Here is a 21,458-nt window from a genome sequence, read left to right as displayed (position 1 = left end):
CTAGCATGGACGATCAAGTATGTGGTCCAAGCTGGATGGGCCCGAATTGTTCTTTTGGAACGGCTTCTTGCGCTGACCGGACTTAGAGCCACTGAATCCGGCTTTGACCGCCGTATCCTCAGTGTTGTCACTGTTGTTTCAGCGCTTGTATATATTGCACCGGGACTTGTCTTTGTTGCTTTCAACTTCAGGGGTGCCGGCATCGCTCGCATTGTTTTTGCTACGGGCCAACCAACTGTCCTCGCCCGCACAAAAGCGGGTCATGAGTGTCGTGAGGGCCGCCATGGATTTTGGCTTTTCTTGGCCGAGGTGGCGAGCGAGCCATTCGTCGCGGATGCTATACTTGAAAGCTGCTAGAGCTTCGGCGTCCAGACAGTCGACAATTTGGTTCTTTTTAGTTAAGAACCTTATCCAGAATTTCCTGGCGGACTCTCCGGGCTGTTGAACTATATGGCTTAAGTCATCAGCGTCCAGAGGTTGAACGTATGTACCTTGGAAGTTATCAAGGAAAGCCTCTTCCAAGTCCTCCCAGCTGCCAATGGAATTTTCAGGCAGACTGTTTAGCCAATGCCGAGCTAGCCCGTTGAGTTTTAGAGGGAGGTATTTTATGGCGTGGAGGTCATCTCCGCGGGCCATACGGATGTGGAGAATGAAGTCCTCGATCCACACCGCGGGGTCCATGGTTCCATCATATGATTCTATGTTCACGGGTTTGAATCCTTCTGGGAATTCATGATCCAGGACCTCATCGGTGAAGCAATGAGGATGTGCGGGGCCTCTATATCGGGCCGTATCGTGGCGCGGCTCTGATAGAGTCTGTGTGCGGTGTTCAGCCCGCGCATGAATGGGTTTGTCACGTCCGAATAGGTGGCCATTGTCGCGTGTCGAGGCGCGTCCTCGCGATCCGTAGATTGATCTGGTATGTCCTGCTTTATTGTTCAGGTTCTACCGGAGGTCATATGTATGGCCGTGGGCTAATTTACCTCTACCTGAGTGATGAGGCGGGGTGGGCTGGTTTTCGGCATGAGTTGCCATTTTGTTCCGACCACGTGGTGGTCGGTCGGTCGTATTGTGCGATGGTGGTATGTACTCCGGCGCCTCCTTGTCGAACTAATGTAGCAATTTGCGCTTTGGGTAGCTTTTGGTTGGGCGCTTGAGGCCGTATTCTTCGGTTGCTAGGACATCAGTCCATTCATCATTGAGCAGATCTTGGTCGGCTTGAAGCTGCTGCTGCTTCTTTTTTAGGCTCCTTGCTGTGGCTATTAGCTGGCGCTTGAAGCGCTCCTGCTCAAGAGGTTCCTCGGGCACGATGAAATCTTCGGTGCCGAGGCTCGCCTCATCTTCGGAGAGCGGAAGGTAATTATTGTCCTCCGAATCTTCGTGTGTGGCCTGTTTAACAGGGCTAACCTGCTCATCTTCCCGTTCATCTTGTTCGTTTGCTTTATCGGCGGGGTCTTCGTTGTCTTCGGCACCTTCCGGAGTGTCATCTTCTCCTGTGCCGATGTTGCTATCTTTACTGTGGCGTGACTTAGAGCGGCGCCGCTGTCGCCGGTGCTTTGACTGTATTTCAGAAGGTTTATCCTCAACTGGGTTTTCCTTATCATCGTCGTTGTGCTCCTTCGGTGTGTATACGTCATACGAGGAAGTGGTCGTCCAGCGTTCGGTGAACGGCGGGTTCTGGGCCTCCTCTTCTTCGGCATCGTCGTCCATACCATCGATGTTCTCGGAGTCATAATCAAGTTCGTTGGTCAAATCCTCGATCATGGCTATAAACTGGGTGGCGGGTGGGGCATAAAATTCTCCATCGTCAGCCCCTAGTTTGAGTCGGATATAGTTCGGATGTGAGTCCTCCGCCAAGGACATGTTTTTTTAATGAGTTTAGTACATCGCCCAAAGGCGAGTGCTGGAAGATGTCTGCGGCGCTAAATTTGAAGATCGATAAACGATCAAGCTCAGCATCTGCGGGCTCGCGCGGTTTGGAACCTGCGGCCGGAGACGAGTCTGGCGTTCTGGTGGCATAGGCATCGTGTGAAAACAGGTCCATGTACGGCTCCAACACCGTGGAATCTGCGGCCTCCGAGGTGGGGTTAATCCTTCCGTCTTTGGATGGTGCGGGCTGCTCCGGCTCTAGGGCCAGAGCGGTTACAGGAGTGATCTCCTGGATGCGGCCCGATGACAGATTTAGGTCATGATCATCGGGGTGATCGGGAGCGGCCACCGCGGTATCGAATCCGGTGAAGATCAAGTCTCCACGGATGTCCGCGTCGTAGTCCAAGCTCGCGAATCTGACCTGATGGCCAGGGGCGTAGCTTTCGATCTGCTCCAGATGGCCAAACGAGTTGGCCCGCAGTGCGAAGCCGCCGAACACGAAAATCTGTCCGGGGAGGAAAGTTTCTCCGCAGATAGTGTCATTATTGACGATTGAAGGGGCCATCGAACCTTTCAACGACAGCACAGAGGAACTCTCAATGAAAGCACCAATGTCGGTGTCAAAACTGGTGAATCTCGGGTAGGGCGTCCCGAACTGTGCGTCTAAGGTTGATGGTAACATGAGACAGGGGACACGATATTTACCCAGGTTTGGGCCCTCTATATGGAGGTGATACCCTACTTCCTGCTTGATTGATCTTGATGAATATGAGTACTACAAGAGTTGATCTACCACGAGATCGTAATGGCTAAACCCTAGAAGTCTAGCCTGTATAACTAAGGTATTGAGTATATCCTTTCTGGACTACACCCACCGGATTATATAGACACCGGGGGATCTAGGGTTACACAGAGTCGGTTACATAAGATGGAATCTTCATAATTGTTCGCCAAGCTTGCCTTCCACGCCAAGGAGAGTCCCATCCGGACATGGGTACAGTCTTTGGTCTTCATATCCTCACAGCCCATCAGTCCGGCCCATAGATAACAGGTCGGACGCCCGAGGACCCCTTAGTCCAGGACTCCCTCAAGGGGAATCCTACTAGGACTCCAAGTCCTAGTAGGTTTCCACCTAAGGAAAAGGGGGAAGAAGGAAGGGAGAGAGGGAAGGGAAGGAAAGGGGGCGCCACCCCCCTCCCCTAGTCCAATTCGGACCCAAGGGGGGCGCGTCCAACCCCTCTTGGCCCTTCCTCTCTTCCCACTAAGGCCCATCGAGTCCCATTAGTTCCCCCGGGGTGTTCTGATAACCCTCCGACACTCCGATAATTACCCGGTACCTCTCGGAACTCATTCGGTGTACGAATAACATCGTCCAATATATCAATCTTTATTTCTCGACCATTTCGAGACTCCTCGTCATGTCCGTTATCTCATCCGGGACTCCGAACAAACTTCGGTCATCAAATCACATAACTCATAATACAAATCGTCATCGAAAGTTAAGCCTGCGGACCCTACGGGTTCGAGAACTATGTAGACATGACCGAGACACATCTCCGGTCAATAACCAATAGCGGAACCTGATGCTCATGTTGGTTCCTACATATTCTACGAAGATCTTTATCGGTCAAACCGCATAACAACATACATTGTTCCCTTTGTCATCGGTTTGTTACTTGCCCGAGATTCGATCGTCGGTATCATCATACCTAGTTCAATCTCGTCACCAGCAAGTCTCTTTACTCATTCCATAATGCATCATCCCATGACTTACTCATTATTCACATTGCTTTCATGGCTCATAGTGATGTGCATTACCGAGAGGGCTCAGAGATACCTCTCCGATACACAGAGTGACAAATCCTAATCTCGATCTATGCCAACTCAACAAACACCATCGGAGACACTTGTAGAGCATCTTTATAATCACCCAGTTATGTTGTGATGTTTGATAGCACACAAGGTGTTCCTTCGGTATTCGGGAGTTGCATAATCTCATAGTTAGATGAACATGTATAAGTCATGAAGAAAGCAATAGCAGAAAAACTAAATGAACATTATGCTAAACTAACAGATGGGTCTTGTCCATCACATCATTCTCTAATGATGTGACCCCGTTCATCAAATGACAACACATGTCTATGGCTAGGAAACTTAACCATCTTTGATTAATGAGGTACTCAAGTAGAGGCACACTAGGGACACTCTGTTTGTGTATGTATCCACACATGTACTAAGTTTCCAGTTAAAACAATTCTAGCATGAATAATAAACATTTACCAAGATATAAGGAAATATAAATAACACCTTTATTATTGCCTCTAGGGAATATTTCCTCCAGTCTCCCACTTGCACTAGAGCCAATAATCTAGATTACAAAGCAATGATTCTAACACCCATGGAGTCTTGGTGCTAATCATGTTTTGTTCGTGAGAGAGGCTTAGTCAACGGGTCTGCAACATTCAGACCCATTGTGTATCTTGCAAATCTCTATGTCTCCCTCCTTTACTTGATCGCGGATGGAATTGAAGCATCTCTTGATGTGCTTGGTTCTCTTGTGAAATCTGGATTCCTTTGCCAACGCAATTGCACCAGTATTGTCAAAAAAGATTTTCATTGGACCCGATGCACTAGGTATGACACCTAGATCGAATATGAACTCCTTCATCCAAACTCCTTCATTTGCTGCTTCCGAAGCAGCTATGTACTCCACTTCACACGTAGATCCCGCCACGACGCTTTGCTTAGAACTGCACCAACTGACAGCTCCACCATTCAATATAAATACATATCCGGTTTGTGACTTAGAGTCATCCGAATCAGTGTAAAAGCTTCCATCGATGTAACCGTTTATGACGAGTGCTTTGTCACCTCCATAAACAAGAAACATATCCTTAGGCCTTTTCAGGTATTTCAGGATGTTCTTGACCGCTGTCAGTGATCCACTCCTGGATTACTTTGGTACCTCCCTGCTAAACTAATAGCAAGGCACACATCATCTCTGGTACACAACATTGAATACATGATAGAACCTATGGCTGAGGCATAGGGAATGACTTTCATTTTCTCTCTATCTTCTGCAGTGGTCAGGCATTGAGTCTGACTCAACTTCACACCTTGTAGCACAGGCAAGAACCCTTTATTTGTCTGATCCATTTTGAACTTCTTCAAAACTTTATCAAGGTATATGCTTTGTGAAAGTCCAATTAAGCATCTTGATCTATCTCTGTAGATCTTGATGCCCAATATATAAGCAGCTTCACCGAGGTCTTTCATTGAAAAATTCTTATTCAAGTATCCTTTTATGACATTCAGAAATTCAGTATCATTTACGATCAACAATATGTCATCCACATATAATATAAGAAATGCTACAGAGCTCCCACTCACTATCTTGTAAATACAGGCTTCTCCAAAAGCCTGTATAAAACCATATGCTTAGATCACACTATCAAAGCGTATATTCCAACTCCGAGAGGCTTGCACCAGTCCATAAATGGATCGCTGGAGCTTGCACACTTTGTTAGCACTTTTAGGATCGACAAAACCTTCTAGTTGCCTCATATACAACTCTTCTTTAAGATATCCATTAAGAAATACAGTTTTGACATCCATTTGCCAAATTTCAGAATCATAAAATGCGCCAATTGCTAACATGATTCGGACAGACTTAAGCATCGCTATGGGTGATTAGGTCTCATCGTAGTCAACTCCTTGAACTTGTCAAAAACCTTTCGCAACAAGTCGAGCTTTGTAGATAGTAACATTACCGTCAACGTCAATCTTCTTCTTGAAGATCCATTTATTCTCTATGGCTTGCTGATCATCGGGCAAGTCAACCAAAGTCCATACTTTGTTCTCATACATGGATCCCATCTCAGATTCATGGCCTCAAGCCATTTTGCGGAATCTGGGCTCATCATCGCTTCCTCATAGTTTGTAGGTTCATCATGGTCAAGTAACATGTCCTCCAGAATAGGATTACCATACCACTCTAGTGCAAATAGTACTCTGGTTGACCTACGAGGTTCGGTAGTAACTTGATCTGAAGTTTCATCATTAGCTTCCTCACTAATTGGTGTAGGAATCACTGGAACTGATTTCTGTGATGAACTACTTTCCAATAAGGGAGAAGGTACTATTACCTCATTAACTTCTACTTTCCTCCCACTCACTTCTTTCGAGAGAAACTCCTCTAGAAAGGATCCACTCTTAGCAATGAATAACTTGCCTTCGGATCTGTGATAGAAGGTGTACCCAACAATCTCCTTTGGGTGTCCTATGAAGACACATTTCTCCAATTTGGGTTCAAGCTTATCAGGTTGAAGCTTTTTCACATAAGCATCGCAGCCCCAAACTTTAAGAAACGACAACTTGGGTTTCTTGCCAAACCACAGTTCATATGGTGTCTTCTCAACGGATTTAGATGGTGCCCTATTTAACGTGAATGCAGTCGTCTCTAAATCATAACCCAAAACGATAGCGGTAAATCAGTAAGAGATATCATAGATCACACAATATCTAATAAAGTGCGGTTACGACGTTCGGACACACCATTACGCTGCTGTGTTCCAGGTGGCGTGAGTTGCGAAACTATTCTGCATTGTTTCTAATGAAGACCAAACTCATAAATCAAATATTCACCTCCACGATCAGATCGTAGAAACTTTATTTTCTTATTACGATGATTTTCCACTTCACTCTGAAATTCTTTGAACTTTTCAAATGTTTTAGACTTATGTTTCATTAAGTAGATATACCCATATCTGCTCAAATCATCTGTGAAGGTCAGAAAATAACGATACCCGCCGCGAGCATCAACACTCATTGGACTACATACATCAGTATGTATTTTTCCAATAAATCTATTGCTCACTCCATTGTTCCGGAGAACAGAGTCTTAGTCATCTTGCCCATGAGGCATGGTTCGCAAGCATCAAGTAATTCATAATCAAGTGGTTCCAAAAGCCCATCAGCATGGAGTTTCTTCATGCGCTTTACACCAATATGACCTAAACGGCAGTGCCACAAATAAGTTGCACTATCATTATTAAACTTGTATCTTTTGGCTTCAATACGATCAATATGTGTATCACTACTATCGAGATTTAGCAAAAATAGACCACTCATCAAGGGTGCATGACCGTAAAAGATATTACTCGTATAAATAGAACAACCATTATTCTCTGATTTAAATGAATAATTGTCTCGCATCAAACAAGATCCAGATATAATGTTCATGCCTAACACTGGCACCAAATAACAATTATTCATGTCTAAAAATAATCCCGAAGGAGATGTAGAGGTAGCGTGCTACTACCTCTTGAGCACCGCGTTGGTTTTCCCTTGAAGAGGAAAGGGTGATGCAGCACAGTAGCGTAAGTATTTCCCTCAGTTTTTGAGAACCAAGGTATCAATCCAGTAGGAGGCCACGCACGAGTCCCTCGCACCTACAAACAAATAAAATCCTCGCAACCAACACAATAGAGGGGTTGTCAATCCCTTCACGGTCACTAAGGAAAGTGAGATCTGCTAGATATGATAAGATAATATTTTTGGTATTTTTATGATAAAGATGCAAAGTAAAGAAAGCAAAATAAATGGAAAAGGAAATAGCTTGTTGATGGAAGATTAATATGATGGAAAATAGACCCGGGGGCCATAGGTTTCACTAGTGGCTTCTCTCGAGAGCATAAGTATTATGGCTGGTAAACAAATTATTGTTGACCAATTGACAGAATTGAGCATAGTTATGAAATATCTAGGTATGATCATGTATATATGCATCACGTCCGAGACAAGTAGACCGACTCCTGCCTGCATCTACTACTATTACTCTACACATCGACCGCTATCCAGCATGCATCTAGAGTATTAAGTTCAAAAGAACAAAGTAACGCTTTAAGCAAGATGACATGATGTAGAGGGATAAACTCATGCAATATGAAATAAACCCCATCTTGTTATCCTCGATGGCAACAATACAATATGTGCCTAGCTGCCCCTACTGTCACTGGGAAAGGACACCACAAGATTGAACCCAAAGCTAAGCACTTCTCCCATTGCAAGAAAGATCAATCTAGTAGGCCAAACCAAACTGATAATTCGAAGAGACTTGCAAAGATAACCAATCATACATAAAAGAATTCAGAGAAGATTCAAATATTGTTCATAGATAAACTTGATCATAAACCCACAATTCATCGGTCTCAACAAAGACACCGCAAAAGAAGATTACATCGAATAGATCTCCACAAGAGAGGGGGAGAACTTTGTATTGAGATCCAAAAAGAGAGAAGAAGCCATCTAGCTAATAACTATGGACCCGAAGGTCTGATGTAAACTACTCACGCTTCATCAGAGAGGCTATGGTGTTGATGTAGAAGCCCTCTGTGATCGATGCCCCCTCCGGCGGAGCTCCGGAAAAGGCCCCAAGATGGGATCTCACGGGTACAGATAGTTACGGTAGTGGAATTAGGGTTTTGGCTCCGTATCTAGTAGTTTGGGGGTACGTAGGTATATATAGGAGGAAGAAGTACGTCGGTGGAGCAATGTGGGCCCCACGAGGGTGGAGGGCACGCCTGGGGGGTAGGCACGCCCCCCTACCTCTTGCCTTCCTGGTTGCTTTCTTGACGTAGGGTCCAAGTCCTCTGGATCATGTTCGTTTCGAAAATCACGTTCCCGAAGGTTTCATTCCGTTTGGACTCCGTTTGATATTCTTTTTCTGCGAAACTCTGAAATAGGCAAAAATAGCAATTCTGGGCTGGGCCTCTGGTTAATAGGTTAGTCCCAAAAATAATATAAAAGTGTATAATAAAGCCCATTAATGTCCAAAACAGGATATAATATAGCATGGAGCAGTCAAAAATTATAGATACGTTGGAGACATATCAAGCATCCCCAAGCTTAATTCCTACTTGTCCTCGAGTAGGTAAATGATAAAAACAGAATTTTTGATGTGGAATGCTACTTGGCATAATTTCAGTGTAATTCTCTTAATTGTGGTATGAATATTCAGATCCGAAAGATTCAACACAAAAGTTCAATATTGACATAAAATAGTAATACTTCAAGCATACTAACTAAGCAATTATGTCTCTTCAAAATAACATGGCCAAAGAAAGTTATCCCTACAAAATCATATAGCCTGGCTATGCTCCATCTTCACCACACAAAGTATTTAAATCATGCACAACCCCGATGACAAGCCAAGCAATTGTTTCATACTTTTGTTGTTCTCAAACTTTTTCAATCTTCACGCAATACATGAGTGTGAGCCATGGACATAGCACTATATGTGGAATAGAATGGTGGTTGTGGAGAAGAAAAAAAGGGAGAAGATAGTCTCACATCAACTAGGCATATCAACGGGCTATGGAGATGCCCATTAATAGATATCAATGTGAGTGAGTAGGGATTGCCATGCAACGGATGCACTAGAGCTATAAGTATATGAAAGCTCAACAAAAAGAACTAAGTGGGTGTGCATCCAACTCGCTTGCTCACGAAGACCTAGGGCATTTTGAGGAAGCCCATTATTAGAATATACAAGCCAAGTTCTATAATGAAAAATTCCCACTGGTATATGAAAGTGATAACATAGGAGACTCTCTATCATGTAGATCATGGTGCTACTTTGAAGCACAAGTGTGGAAAAAGGATAGTAGCATTGTCCCTTTTTTGGGGCCTTCTGTTTTTTATTTGGCCTTTTTGGGGACAATACTCTATGAATAATGATCATCACACTTCTATTTATTTACAACTCAATGATTACAACTCGATACTAGAACAAAGTATGACTCTATATGAATGCCTCCGGCGGTATACCGGGATAGCAATGATGCATGAGTGACTTGTACGAAAGAATTATGAACAGTGGCTTTGCCACAACTAAAATGTCAACTACATGATCATGCAAAGCAATATGACAATGATGGAGCATGTCATAGTAAACGTAACGGTGGAAAGTTGCATGGCAATATATCTCGTAATGGCTATGGAAATGCCATGATAGGTAGGTATGGTGGCTGTTTTGAGGAAGGTATAGGGTGGGTGTATGATATCGGCGAAAGGTGCGCGGTATTAGAGAGGCTAGCAACGGTGGAAGGGTGAGAGTGCGTATAATTCATGGACTCAACATTAGTCATAAAAAATCAAATAATTATTGCAAAAATCTATTAGTTATCAAAGCAAAGTACTACGCGCATGCTCCTAGGGGGGTAGATTGGTAGGAAAAGACTATTGCTCGTCCCCGACCGCCACTCATAAGGAAGACAATCAATAAATAATTCATGCTCCAACTTCTTCACATAACGGTTCACCATACATGCATGCTACGAGAATCACAAATTTCAACACAATCATTTCTCAAATTCACAACTACTCAACTAGCACGACTCTAATATCACCATCTCCATATCTCAAAACAATTATCAAGTATCAAACTTCTCATAGTTATTCAGCACACTCATAAGAATATATTTTTATTAATCTTGAATGCCTAAAATAATTAAAGCAAATTACCACGCTGTTTTATAGGACTCTCAAAATAGTCTAATTGAAGCATGAGAGAACAATAGTTTCTATAAAACAAATCCACCACCGTTCCCTAAAAGATATAAGTGAAGCACTAGAGCAAAAACTATATAACTCAAAAGATATATGTGAAGCACATAGAGTATTCTAACAATTTCTGAATCATGTGTGTCTCTCTCAAAAGGTGTGTACAGCAAGGATGATTGTGGAAAACTAAAAAATAAAGACTCAAATAATACAAGACGCTCCAAGCAAAACACATATGATGTGGTAAATAAAAATATAGCTCCAAGTAAAGTTACCGATGGAAGTAGACGAAAGAGGGGATGCCTTCCGAGGCATCCCCAAGCTTGGGCTTTTAGGTGTCCTTAGATTATCTTGGGGTGCCATGGGCATCCCCAAGCTTAGTATCTTGCCACTCCTTGTTCCATAATCCATCAAATCTTTCACCCAAAACTTGAAAACTTCACAACACAAAACTTAAAGTAGAAAATCTCGTGAGCTCCGTTAGCGAAAGAAAACAAAACACCACTTCAAGGTACTGTAATGAACTCATTATTTATTTATATTGGTGTTAATCCTACTGTATTCCAACTTCTCTATGGTTTATAAACTATTTTACTAGCCATAGATTCATCAAAATAAGCAAACAACACACGAAAGACAGAATCTGTCAAAAACAGAACAGTCTATAGTAATCTGTAGCTAACGCAAGTTCTGGGATCCCAAAAATTCTAAAATAAATTGCTGGACATGAGTAATTTATCTATTAATCATCTGTAAAAATAATTAACTAAATAGAACTTTCCAAATAAAAATGGCAGCAATTCTCGTGAGTGCTAAAGTTTCTGTTTTTTACAGCAAGATTAAAAAGACTTTCCCCAAGTCTTCCCAACGGTTCTACTTGGCACAAACACTAATTAAACACAAAAAACACAACCAAAACAGAGGCTATATAAATTATTTATTACTAAACAGGAGCAAAAAGCAAGGAATAAAAATTAAATTGGGTTGCCTCCCAACAAGCGCTGTCGTTTAACGCCCCTAGCTAGGCATAATATTTCAATGATGCTCACATGAAAGACATGAATTGAAGCACAAAGAGAGCATCATAGAACACGTGACAAACACATCTAAGTCTAACATACTTCCTATGCATAGGCATCTTATAGGCAAACAAATTAACAAGGAAAGCAAAAACTAGCATATGCAAGAAAGCGGAAAGAAACAATAGCAATCTCAACATAATGAGAGGTAATCTAGTAACATGAAAATTTATACAACCATATTTTCCTCTCTCATAATAATTACATGTAGGATCATAATCCAATTCAACAATATAGCTATCACAAAACATATTCTTAACAAGATCCACATGTATGCAAAGTTGACACTCTTCCAAAATAGTGGGATTAACATTAACTAAAGTCATGACCTCTCCAAACCCACTTTTATCAAAAACTTCATAAGATTGAACATTCTCCAAATATGTGGGATCTAAAGTTGACACTCTTTCAAGCCCACTTTCAATAATATTGCAAACACTATTATCAATCTCATATTCATCATGGGGCTTAAATAAATTTTCAAGATCAAAAGAAGAATCACCCCAATCATGATCATTGTAACAAATAGTAGTCATAGCAAAACTAGCATCCCCAAGCTTAGGGTTTTGCATATCATTAACACAATTTACATTAAGAGAATTTATAATAACATCATTGCAATCATGCTTTTCATCGAAGGAACTATTAAGTATGGGTGCAATAGCAACGATCTCATGTTTAACATAAGGAACTATAGCAAATTCATCTTCATAAATATTGGTATCATGGCCACAAGAATAGCAAGCATCATGTTCATCAAGGGATATTTCAATCAAATCATCGGAATCATAATTATCTATAGATTCATGCATATCATTATTTTCTTCCGAAGCAACGGTCATTCTTTCAATAAATTCTTTGACATAGGCATTATGAGCATAGTTTTCATAGCAATATTTAAGTATGTCAAAATTTTCAGATTCATAGAGAGTAATATCATATTTTTCAATCAAATAAGCAACTTCATAAGCACCCTTAAAAGCAACAAATTCTTCAATTCGTTCGATATCGTAGTAACTATAAACACCCTTTGCATAAGAAGATAAGATTTCAATATCATTAAACTCACATAGGTAGGGGAGGTGTTTTTTAGGGTTCTTAGAGCAACAAGTAAAATCACAAATTTCAGAAAGATTCCAAGCATAACACACCAATCTGTTTATTTGATTCCATAAGAGTCTCCCTTTTTCAGACAAACGGTGATGCACAAAATGAGCATGCTCATCTAAAGATTTCCCATCAACTAGGCTAGTTGGGGTATCAGCACGAGCGCATAAGGATCGAAGATGATCTAAGTAGAACACTTTAAGTGGATCCATATCAATAGATTTTTAGCAGGCAAAGATGCAAGCAAATAGAAGGCACATGGAAACACAAACAAAAGACATACAGGAAGAAGGCAAAGAAAAGGCGAATAAAATGGCAAGGGTGAAGTGGGGAGAGGAAAACGAGAGGCAAATGGCAAATAATGTAATGCGGGAGATAAGGGTTTGTGATGGGTACTTGGTATGTTGACTTCTGCGTAGACTCCCCGGTAACGGCGCCAGAAATCCTTCTTGCTACCTCTTGAGCAATGCGTTGGTTTTCCCTTGAAGAGGAAAGGGTGATGCAGCCAAGTAGCGTAAGTATTTCCCTCAGTTTTTGAGAACCAAGGTATCAATCCAGTAGGAGGCCACGCACGAGTCCCTCGCACCTACACAAACAAGTAAAATCCTCGCAACCAACGCAATAAAGGGGTTGTCAATCCCTTCACGATCACTTACGAAAGTGAGATCTGATAGATATGATAAGATAATATTTTTGGTATTTTTATGATAAAGATGCAAAGTAAAGAAAGCAAAATAAACGGAAAAGGAAATAGCTTGTTGACGGAAGATTAATATGATGGAAAATAGACCCGGGGGCCATAGGTTTCACTAGTGGCTTCTCTCGAGAGCATAAGTATTACGGTGGGTAAACAAATTACTGTTGACCAATTGACAGAACTGAGCATAGTTATGAGAATATCTTGGTATGATCATGTATATAGGCATCACGTCCGAGACAAGTAGACCGACTCCTGCCTGCATCTACTACTATTACTCCACAGATCGACCGCTATCCAGCATGCATCTAGAGTATTAAGTTCAAAAGAACAGAGTAGCGCTTTAAGCAAGATGACATGATGTAGAGGGATAAACTCATGCAATATGAAATAAACCCCATCTTGTTATCCTCGATGGCAACAATACAATACGTGCCTTGCTGCCCCTACTGTCACTGGGAAAGGACACCGCAAGATTGAACCCAAAGCTAAGCACTTCTTCCATTGCAAGAAAGATCAATCTAGTAGGCCAAACCAAACTGATAATTCGAAGAGACTTGCAAAGATAACCAATCATACATAAAAGAATTCAGAGAAGATTCAAATATTGTTCATAGATAAACTTGATCATAAACCCACAATTCATCGGTCTCAACAAAAACACCGCAAAAGAAGATTACATCGAATAGATCTCCACAAGAGAGGGGGGAACTTTGTATTGAGATCCAAAAAGGGAGAAAAAACCATCTAGCTAATAACTATGGACCGGAAGGTCTGAAGTAAACTACTCACACTTCACCAGAGAGGCTATGGTGTTGATGTAGAAGCCCTCCGTGATCGATGCCCCCTTCAGCGGAGCTCCTGAAAAGGCCCCAAGATGGGATCTCACAGGTATAGAAAGTTATGGTGGTGGAATTAGGGTTTTGGCTCCGGATCTGGTAGTTTGGGGGTACGTAGGTATATATAGAGGGAAGAAGCATGTCGGTGGAGCAACGTGGGCCCCATGAGGGTGGAGGGCGCGCCTGGGGGGTAGGCGCGCCCCCCTACCTCATGCCTTCCTGGTTGCTTTCTTGACGTAGGTTCCAAGTCCTCTGGATCATGTTCATTCCGAAAATCACGTTCCCAAAGGTTTCATTCCGTTTGGACTCCGTTTGATATTCTTTTTCTGCGAAACTCTGAAATAGGCAAAAAAACAGCAATTCTGGGATGGGCCTCCGGTTAATAGGTTAGTCCCAAAAATAATATAAAAGTGTATAATAAAGCCCATTAATGTCCAAAACATGATATAATATAGCATGGAACAATCAAAAATTATAGATACATTGGAGACGTATCACGTGCCGACGGCGATCACATCGACTTTGGAACCATTTCCCACGTGCATCGTCACCTCATCCTTAGCCAATCTTTGTTTAATCCGTAGCCCCTGTTTTGAGTTGCAAATATGAGCAACAGAACTAGTATCAAATAACCAGGCGCTACTACGAGCATTAGTAAGGTAGACATCAATAACTTGCATATCAAATATACCCTTCACTTTGCCATCCTTCTTATTCGCCAAATACTTGGGGCAGTTCCGCTTCCAGTGACGAGTTCCTTTGCAGTAGAAGCACTAAGTCTCAGGCTTAGGTCCAGACTTGGGCTTCTTCACTTGAGCAGCAACTTGCTTGCCGTTCTTCTTTAAGTTCCCCTTCTTCCCTTTGCCCTTTTTCTTGAAACAAGTGACCTTATTAACCATCAACACTTGATGCTCCTTCTTGATTTCTACCTCCGCAGCTTTTAGCATCGCGAAGAGCTCGGGAATTGTCTTATCCATCCCTTGCATATTATAGTTCATCATGAAGCTTTTGTAGCTTGGTGGCAGTGATTGAAGAACTCTGTCAATGACACTATCATCAGGAAGATTAACTCCCAGTTGAGTCAAGTGGTTGTGGTACCCAGACATTCTGAGTATATGTTCACTGACAGAACTATTCTTCTCCATCTTGCAGCTGTAGAACTTATTGGAGACTTCACATCTCTCAATCCGGGCATTTGCTTGAAATATTAACTTCAACTCCTGGAACATCTCATATGCTCCATGACGTTCGAAATGTCATTGAAGTATCGGTTCTAAGCCGTAAAGCATGGCACACTGAACTATCGAGTAGTCATCAGCTTTGCTCTGCCAGACATTCATAACATCTGGTGTTGCTCCTGCAGCAGGCTTTCCACCTAGTGGTGCTTCCAGGACATAATTCTTTTGTGCAGCAATGAGGATAATCCTCAAGTTATGAACCCAGTCCGTGTAGTTGCTACCATCATCTTTCAACTTAGCTTTCTCTAGGAACGCATTAAAATTCAAAGGAACGGTAGCACGGGCCATTGATCTACAACAGTGTAAACATGCAAAATACTATCAGGTACTAAGTTCATGATAAATTAAAGTTCAATTAATCATATTACTTAAGAACTCCCACTTAGATAGACATCTCTCTAGTCATCTAAATGATCATGTGATCCATATAAACTAAACCATGTCCGATCATCACGTGAGATGGAGTAGTTTTCAATGGTGAACATCACTATGTTGATCATATCCACTATATGATTCAGGCTCGACCTTTCGGTCTCAGTGTTCCGAGGCCATATCTGCATATGCTAGGCTCATCAAGTTTAACCTGAGTATTCTGCGTGTGCAAAACTGGCTTGCAGCCGTTGTATGTGAACATAGAGCTTATCACACCCGATCATCACGTGGTGTCTCGGCACGATGAACTGTAGCAACGGTGCATACTCAGGGAGAACACTTATACCTTGAAATTTAGTGAGAGATCATCTTATAATGCTACCGCCGTACTAAGCAAAATAAGATGCATAAAGGATAAACATCACATGCAATCAAAATAAGTGATATGATATGTCCATCATCATCTTGTGCCTTTGATCTCCATCTCCAAAGCACCGTCATGATCACCATCGTCACCGGCTTGACACCTTGATCTCCATTGAAGCATCGTTGTCGTCTCGCCAACTATTGCTTCTACGACTATCGCTACTGCTTAGTGATAAAGTAAAGCAATTACATGGCGATTGCATTTCATGAAATAAAGTTACGACCATGTGGCTCTTGCGAGTTGCCGATAACTGTTACAAAACATGATCATCTCATACAACAATGTATATATCATCACGTCTTGACCACATCACATCACAACAAGCCCTGCAAAAACAACTTACACGTCCTCTACTTTGTTGTTGCAAGTTTTACGCGGCTGCTACGGGATTCTAGCAAGAACTGTTCTTACCTACGCATCAAAAACCACAATGATTTTTCGTCAAGTGTGTTATTTTAAACTTCAACAAGGACCGGGCATAGTCAAACTCGATTCAACTAAAGTTGGAGAAACAGACACCCGCTAGCCACCTGTGTGTGAAGCACGTCGGTAGAACCAGTCCCATGAATGCGGTCATGTAATGTTGGTCCGGGCCGCTTCATCCAACAATACCGCCGAATCAAAGTAAGACGTTGCTGGTAAGCAGTATAACTATTATCGCCCACAACTCATTGTGTTCTACTCGTGCAGATAACATCTACGCATAGACCTGGCTCGGATGCCACTGTTTTGGAACGTAGTATTTCAAAATTTTACCTACGATCACGCAAGATCTATCTAGGAGTTGCATAGCAATGAAAGGGTAGAGTGTGTCTACATACCCTCATAGACCAAAAGCGGAAGCGTTTAGTAACGTGGTTGATGTAGTCAAACGTCTTCGCAATCCAACCGATCCAAGCACCGAACGTATGGCACCTCCGCGATCAGCACACGTTCAGCTTGATGACGTCCCTCTAACTCTTGATCCAGTTGAGGCCGAGGGAGAGTTTTATCAGCACGATGGCGTGGTGACGATGATGATGAAGTTACTGGCACAGGGCTTTGCCTAAGCACTATGACGATATGATCAAGGTGTGTAACTGTGGAGGGGGGCACCGCACACGGTTAAGAGAAACTTGTGTGTTCTAGGGTGCCCCCTGCCCCCGTATATAAAGGAGGTGAGGGTAGGCCGGCCGGCCCTCCTAGGGCACGCCAGGAGAGGGGAATCATACTAGGAGTCCAAGTCCTAGTAGGTTTCCACCTAAGGAAAAGGGGGAAGAAGGAAGGGAGAGAGGGAAGGGAAGGAAAGGAAAGGGGGCGCCACCCCCTTCCCCTAGTCCAATTCGGACCCAAGGGGGGGCGGCCAGCCCCTCTTGGCCCTTCCTCTCTTCCCACTAAGGCCCATTGAGGCCCATTAGTTCCCCCAGGGGGTTCCGATAACCCTCCGGCACTCCGATAATTATCCAGTACCTCTCGGAACTCATCCGGTGTCCGAATAACATCGTCCAATATATCAATCATTGTATATCGACCATTTTGAGACTCCTCGTCATGTCTGTGATCTCATCCGGGACTCCGAACAAACTTCAGTCATAAAATCAAATAACTCATAATACAAATTGTCATCGAACATTAAGCGTGCGGACCCTACGGGTTCAAGAACTATGTAGACATGATCGAGACACATCTCTGGTCAATAACCAATAGCGGAACCAGGATGCTCATATTGGTTCCTACATATTCTACGAAGATCTTTATCGGTCAAACCGCATAACAACATACATTGTTCCCTTTATCATCGGTATGTTACTTGCCCGAGATTCGATCGTCGGTATCATCATACCTAGTTCAATCTCGTCACCAGCAAGTCTCTTTACTCATTCCGTAATGCATCATCATGTGACTAACTCATTAGTTACATTGCTTTCAAGGCTCATAGTGATGTGCATTACCGAGAGGGCTCAAAGATACCTCTTCGATACAAAGAGTGACAAATCCTAATCTCGGTCTATGCCAACTCAACAAACACCATCGGAGACACCAGTAGAGCATCTTTATAATCACCTAGTTACATTGTGATGTTTGATAGGACACAAGGTGTTTCTCCGGTATTCGGGAGTTGCATAATCTCATAGTCAGAGGAACATGTATAAGTCATGAAGAAAGCAATAGCAGAAAAACTAAACGATCATTATGCTAAGCTAATGGATTGGTCTTGTCCATCACATCATTTTCTAATGATGTGATCCCGTTCATCAAATGACAACACATGTCTATGGCTAGGAAGCTTAACCATCTTTGATTAACGAGCTAGTCAAGTAGAGGCACACTAGGGACACTCTGTTTGTCTATGTATCCACACATGTACTAAGTTTCCAGTTAATACAATTCTAGCATGAATAATAAACATTTATCATGATATAAGGAAATATAAATAACAACTTTCTTATTACCTCTAGGGCATATTTCCTTCACTATTTCACTCTTTTGAAATAAATTGTTACACATATCCAAAAATCAGTTTCACAATGATACATTACAATTTCACTTTTCGTATTTATTATTTCACAATTCAGAACGTACATTTTACTTTCCACTGGCTTGTTTCATAAAAATCACATTTATTTCAATTGCACATTTTGAAAATAACATATTTCACTCTTTTCAAATAAACTATTACACATTTCCAAAAAAATAGTTTCACAATGATACATTACAATTTCACTTTCAGTATTTACTATTTCACAATTTATAACCTACATTTCACTTTCCACTACTTGTTTCACAAAACTAACATATTTCACTCTTTTGACATATATTATTGCACAATTTCAAATAAGTTGTTTCACAAGTTGACATTTCAGTTTCATATTTGGGTAAAAATCATTTCTATGAAATAGATTGGTTTCACATATTTCTATTGAAAATCACATTTTTTTAGTGAAATGGGTTTTTTTCACATTTGAAATGTGAAACATCGAAATTTAAACGTGTTTGAAATGTATCCATGATTGTTCTAGGTCTAAAGGTCTTGACGCCATGACTTCAAATATATGAATTAATTCAAAAACAAACTTATAGTTTAAATGATACAGGCAATTTAATTTAGCAAAGGTGAAATAAAAGGATGGATTTATGTGTGAGAAAGGGAGAGAGTGGGCTGTCACATGCTGCCATGCTTGTCATATCAGGGACAAATGTGGGGGTTACTAGTTATATTTGCTGGAGTATATCCTAGTATAGTAGAAAAAGGAAAATAAAATATTCACAGTGACACAAATCTTAATGCATGCATGAACGATGGACTGGTTGCCGGCACATGTCAGAACCACTCAAAATGACTTTGCGCATGCTCATGGATCAGAGAAATAAATATGGCAGATTGGCCTAAAAATTGTTCCCACCAAGTTTTATCCCTTTCTCTTTCGTACTCTGTTACCCCCAGCCTTCCTCCCCTCAGTCTCCTCCTCTGCCCCATAGCACAATGTCTCGCCAATTCTATTGCACGTGATCTGGTTGAAAAATTATATATATGGTCCAGTAATCCCCCCAACAAATTATTGCCTAAATCTTAACTCCGTTGAATCCTTTTATGTGATCCATAATACAAATGCACCATGATGGTATGATGTCAGGAAGCACCACATGTAAACTAACCTTAGCACCAAGAAAATTTCCACTTGCAACATTATTAGTCTTTTCATGCCAATTGCCATTAACACCATGTCGGCGAAGATTTAACATTGGGGGACCAGGAGATAGCTTTGCTTCCATACTTAGAGCAACTCTAGCAGACCCCGCATCCGGCCAGCCCGCAAAACGCGTTAGCAGTTCGTGGAAAGACGGCTTTGTGGGCCGGCGCAGATGGCCGCAGATGTAGACCCCACATAATAGACCCGTAAAAAAGGATATCCGCGGAATATGCTCTTTTACGGGTCGGCTTTGCGGGGTCTGCTCTGGCACAGCTCCTCCCGGCCCGGAAAACCTAAATTTGCACCTTAATTTGATCCAACATAATGCATTTCTTTGCTTTTTCAACAACATTGGATACATAAGACATCACCAAATCTTTGCTAGAATAGCAAGACCAAAGAAAACAAGAACCACAAGTATGCATTTTAGAAGATTTCCAACTTCCATAACTGCTCCTACTAGTTGGACTAATATCTTCTCCATGCATTCATTGTTGATCTGCGGATTCTTGATTTTGCATTCTTCTTTCTTCATCTTTGGTTCGAAAGAAGTAGACGTTGTTTGCCCTCTAGTTGCACATGCAGCTGATTCATTGCCTTCGATTCTACTAAGGAGTGCACGAACATCTATTAATCTTTCTTTCTATTAATAAATCAATGTATTCGCCTTCCCAAAACCAAAATGAGCATCCATCTTCCTACACACATGAGTGAGCATGTTCAAAATGAGCTACCGCAGTTGAACCAAAGAATGAGCTATCAAAATGAGCTACCACAAGTTCACGTACCCCGTCGTTTTCTCATTTGAAGAACACCCATCCGGGGTGCTTCGGTGTGCCCGAAGTTAGCCACAGCACTGTCCACGGGCAGTCGTCGCACTGTATGAGCGGCATCGGCGAGCCACATATCCGAAGCCCGAGCACCGAGCCTAGTGGGCGGACGGACGTATCCATGCCCGCAAACCGTCAGCGACGGCGGGAGGACAATCCCGTACCTGCATGTGGCGATGCGACCTTGTCGGGGCTGCGTCCATCGCTTGGCGCAGCCTCCGGCGGCCAGAAAAGCCAAATCCGGTGGCCCGCGATGAATGGTCGCAGATCCACAACTTTCCGGCCCGCCGACGCAGGAGGGGGAGAGGGGAGGCCTCGTGCGTGTGGCGGCCTTTCAGCATGCTCTCACCGGCTACTTTCGCCGGAATCTTGGGCGGCGGCCCGGCGGCGGGGCAAGGGGGGAGGGGAGGTGGTTGGTGGGGAAAGTGTGGGCTGAAATGTACTCCCCACCAAACGCTTTCATTTATATGGAGGGCACCGCAGCGGCGAGGGGGAAACTCGCATATTCGCGGGTAGGGGACAAGATTCTGCCGCACCACTCAAAATATTTTGCGGGCCGGCCGCCTTTGCGGGGTCTGTTCGGGCTGGATTTTCCACACGGACCCGCATTTTGGCGGTTATTTTGCAGGTCGGGGCCGGATGCGGGGTCTGCTAGAGTTGCTCTTAGTCGTATTCTGCCCACTACCTCCATTGCAGCCTCTAATGCATCTGAATCGTTGATATAGTAGTTGCCAGCATAGTTAGCCTTCTTTCCTGGAAAAAATCAT

General features: G+C 42.6%; 1 pseudogene; it reads right to left on the bottom strand.

The window, feature by feature from the left end:
• The window catches only part of LOC125546908 (putative amino-acid acetyltransferase NAGS1, chloroplastic), a 274,358-nt pseudogene that overhangs the window by 201,523 nt on the left and 51,377 nt on the right, over window positions 1–21,458 (bottom strand).

This window comes from Triticum urartu, chromosome 3A, assembly GCF_056163025.1.
Source record: "Triticum urartu cultivar PI428250 chromosome 3A, HENAU_Tu73, whole genome shotgun sequence".
In the NCBI taxonomy this organism is placed as follows: Eukaryota; Viridiplantae; Streptophyta; class Magnoliopsida; order Poales; family Poaceae; genus Triticum; species Triticum urartu.
Note: the sequence above shows the minus strand (reverse complement) of the source record. Positions and strands in the feature narration are given on the sequence as shown.